Source organism: Nicotiana attenuata, unplaced genomic scaffold (assembly GCF_001879085.1).
Source record: "Nicotiana attenuata strain UT unplaced genomic scaffold, NIATTr2, whole genome shotgun sequence".
Classification (NCBI taxonomy): domain Eukaryota; kingdom Viridiplantae; phylum Streptophyta; class Magnoliopsida; order Solanales; family Solanaceae; genus Nicotiana; species Nicotiana attenuata.
This window is the reverse complement of record NW_017671008.1, coordinates 174,497-178,987: the sequence shown is the minus strand read 5'-3', so window position 1 is coordinate 178,987 and position 4,491 is coordinate 174,497.

Below are 4,491 nucleotides of genomic sequence, written 5' to 3'. Positions count from 1 at the left end.
AATCTCACTTGGCCTCCCAATCCCTGCATGTTTCTGAATGATTTCTTCAGGCTTCTTACCTTCCTGAACATCTCTTCCTGTTCCGGGTTTGTAGGTAATTTCTCAGTTTTAACAGGGAGGTCAAAACGAGGAGTATAAGAGTGATGATCTGCGGCCTTGAAAGTAGGCTCTGGGGGATAGTACTGATTATCTAGGTCTGGAATAATGGCTCACTGGAGGACCGATGAAGTGTAGCTGGCGGGGGTGCTACAAAAATAAAGGTGGTTGGTGGAGGGGGGTATGGGGTTGTTTTGGCTGGTGGTGCTTGTGGGGTCTAGGAGGTGGTACCCTGATAATGGTGGTAGTGAGTGAAACCTGGTGCATTTTATGGGGATGAATCAGCAGTGGGAGGTTCTTGGGACTGAGCTAATGGTGGGATGAAAGCGGGGTTGGCAGGGTATGATGGTGGGGGATGCCCTTTCACCCAGGCTTGGTATATTTCGGCCATCTGATGTTTCAACTTNAGATCTCCACAACAAGCAAGTAAGCGTTTGCTTCAAAAATTTGAAGAAGAGTTTCAACTAAAACAATTTTTTGCAAAAGTTGTTTTTCAACCAAAAACCAAAAAAGAAAAGCTTTTCAGTTTTTGTATAAATTACAATTTTTTTCCATCTTGGTGTTTGGTTGAAACATAGTTTTAACAAAAAGTTCGGGAAAAAAAATTCAAAACAAGTTTTTCAAAATTTTGAAGCAAACGGCACCTAAATGTATTCAGATATTTTCGGGCCAAGGACCACATGAAGCCTTTGCCGTGGCAAAGTTTCAAGAAGCTAAGCCCAAACTGAGAGGAGTATAATTCTGCCAGTCAATATTGCACGCAGAAGAATACGAAAAGATAAACAAAAAAGTCTAGATTAATTTACCAAAAAAGACAATTCCAAACCTAAACTACACAGTGCACAAACTAACCATACTCTTGTTTCTGTATTCGTAGAGTAAACTGTTAACTAAATTTTATCTATGCTAAGGGCAAGATTTGAGCGATGCACTGCAAAGCATTGACAAAAATCACTAGCAGGAAAGCATTTAGAATACTTCAAGATCTAACAAGTCCCTGATATGATACACATCAAGACACAAAGAGGCACAACAAACCTGAGCAAGAATATCATTCATAGCATCACTGGCATCGGCATCATCTTGTCCCAAAGCACACAAGAGCCTAAGCAATCTTATATGGAGGAAAGGATCTGTGATACCAGAAACGTCATACTCGGGTGCATATGGACTGTTCGTGAGATCCTTCAGAATTTTGACTAAACCATCTGTGCATTTCTAGAACCACACATGGAAAAAAAGAAAATTAAAAACAACATGAATGCCACATCTAACAGAAGATAAAGTTTTTGATTCTTGATTTTATCAAATTTCAAATATCTACTCCAGCATGTGTAGGTGCAGCTTACACTATTGCTGTTTTAGTTAAAAGGAGGCTGGAAGAAGTACAACGGGAATGAAGCTCTTTGATTACATCCTTCAAATGAGTGGTCGACTTACCTTTCTGAAATATTCAAGAGCCTCTGTACTAATTTTACATAGATCTATACAAAGCTGGACGCCTGTAATGAGAACTCCATGGTGTTTCTCACTTAATAAGGCTGCTGCAGGGTTTATAAAATTTTCGGCGAGATCGGGGAACCTTCCTTATAATTCTTATAGAGCAAAGCGCTGACCTACAGTAGACCAAAGTAGAGTGAATACAACTGATAAAAAGCAACCATTTGCGAGTGAGAACAAAAGAAACATCAGATTTCTACTGAGTCGAATACACATGTCATGAGAAAATTAAAGACTTTAAGTAGGCATTTGGGCAATATTTGGTTGGTTGAAGTTGAAAAGAAAGACTGAAAGAGTATCGGAAGTTAAAGTTGAAAAAGAGTATTTGGAAGTTGGTTTCGTGCAAACAATAAATGCATGATTAAGTGAATACCCATAGAGAAAATGGCAGAGCCAACAACAACAATGAGGGCCCAAGTATAGAGTTCACATGAAAGAACATAACATCCTGACTGCAACGACTTCCCTACAGACTCAAACATTTTCAGAAACTAAAACAAGACTCAAAATGGACTGACAGACTCTAAAAAAAATTGCAACACAGACTCGAAAAATAAAATCAAGAGTACATAAGTGCTTCCACTGCTGCTCCAGTTGGCCTTGCTGCGGGTCTATGCGCCAGGTCTTCTTGAAGACGAAACAAGTCATCCATGATCTGTCGGACAAAGATCATAACCGAAGCGAAGAACATGGACTGGGTCATGTCTTCACACTCGTTGCACTTCATCACAATGTAGTCCGCAATCTTCCTAACCCTTTCCCTGATAGCACCCTTTTCTTGTAGCAACCGCCCGATCTGCTGAGATCGGGCCCCAAAAACTTGTTCGGCAGTATGATTTTGCTCTTGAAGTTGCTTCAGGTCCTTTTCTAACTGAGACATCAGGGCATAGCAATGTTCCCTTTCTGCTTTGAAATCTCTTGCCTGCTTCACTTTCAAGGACGTTGATTCTTTTCTTTAGACCACCATTCCTCTGTCGTACTTCTCTTTCAGCTGTCGGACGAAACTTGCCCGTTCCTCCGCACTCTTAGCTAACTTGGCTTGGGCTTGTGCTAACTCCTTTTCAGTCTTTTCTAGGTCCGCCTCGTAATCTCCCACCTTTCTCCTAAGGCCGTTTATGAGCTTCTCATCTTGTCTACTTCTGGCCGGATTTTCGGCGGCGATTTTTATTCTTTGAATTTGAGCTCGCAAGGCTTCATTTTCCAGGGCCAATTTCCTTCTTTCTCCTTCAGCTTCTTGCAGTTGTCGATCATTATTGAACTCAACGTTTCTCAATTTCTCTTCAAGAGTGTGAATGGTAGCTTGGTACTTTTTCTCTTTCACTCCCCAGGCCAACCTTTCCTTGATTTGTCATCGAAAGCCTGCACATATGGTCTTTTTGCTGGTCTTTCGGGCTCTGGCTCATTGCTTACACATGACTTTCCTTCAAACCATGCTGCATAATTCGGATTCACTTCCCCTTAGCAACATCTGGTACTTGGGTGCCATTTTTCAGATACCGATAATTGTTCCAATCCTGTTGGACTAAAGCCTCTGGTAATGCGGCCTCTGGATGAAGTTCAATGACCTGAGTGGTTAGATCTTCATCTTCAGGTACTACCTGATATCTCCCTTAGCTGCCTTAGGAAGTTCTCTGTGGTGCGTAGTGGCTGGACACTCCGCAAACCCTCCAAAAATCAAATAGCCCTTTGTGGCTTGTCATATATATTGATTTCTATCATCGGAGCCAACCTATAGTCATTCGACGATTGACTTGCTTTAAAAGCTTTCAAAATGGAGATCCAAGCTTCAAACCCTTCTGGGGCATTGTAATCTTTTCACCGCTTTTCCTCTAGCTTTGATGAAACTTAATTCTTTGCTTGCACCATAGCTCATGAACCTGGGGGTGGTGGCGAGATGCTTCAATCAACCACATTTGTAGAAGAACACTGCCAACCCTCGAATAATTAAGCCTCGGATCTACACAAGTCAATTGCCCGATAAAATGTTCTGCCAGTTATTAGGGGAGCAAAGTGTGATCTTTCTTTGAACAGGTGTTTGCACAACTCTAGCCATGCGGGTATCTACCGTCCCCTCGATGGAAAGACTATGATTGCCAGGAATGCAACTATGAGGCGAAACCTACGATGAATTCACCAAAGGTCTTGTCCTGTTTTTGTTCAGTCCTTTTTCATGTGTTATCGAACCCAACCCAAATGCCCGAATCTGGGAATTACAAAATATTGAAAGAACAACACCCGTTGTCCACAGAGCCTTCTTCATTTGTTTGCTGATATTAAGGAAGATAAGAATTTGTGCACTGATGGGGCTCTCGGGAATATCAACTGTTCTGTTTCCCTCAAGTTCCCGGCCAAAATGGATATTACCCGCGCTATTTCTTCCAGATGTAGGGGTGAGCTCAAAATCGAGAACGAAAGATCATTGCTGCAACAGATCCCAAAAGGTTACCAAACTTTGATCAAATCTTCTGTGGTTTGATTTCCAATAGATCAAGAGAGCACCAACTGTCTTTCACCCAGTCTTGGACCCGTCCCCATCCAAATTCATACCACCACATGGCGCAACTGCAACTGAAGCCTGCTCTATTATTACTAGTTTCGGGTCTTGGACAATTATTAATCTTGGTACCTGCAAATGGTTAGGGTTAGGGTTGACTCTGTCTCTGACAGACTTTTGAGGGAAACAGTTTTCGACTTCTAAAAGAAAATGACCCTTTCCCTTTTACACAAAAGTGGCTGCTTTCGTAAATGTTGGCCCCTTTTGCAAATTTCAAGTAAACTTTGAGGCCGGGGGGAAGACACTTTAGAAATATGACCCCTTACTGACAGATGCTCTTCTCTACAAAAATTAGCCCTTCGAAACTGAAACTATTCTAAGGCTATCTTGGTGAGAACGTC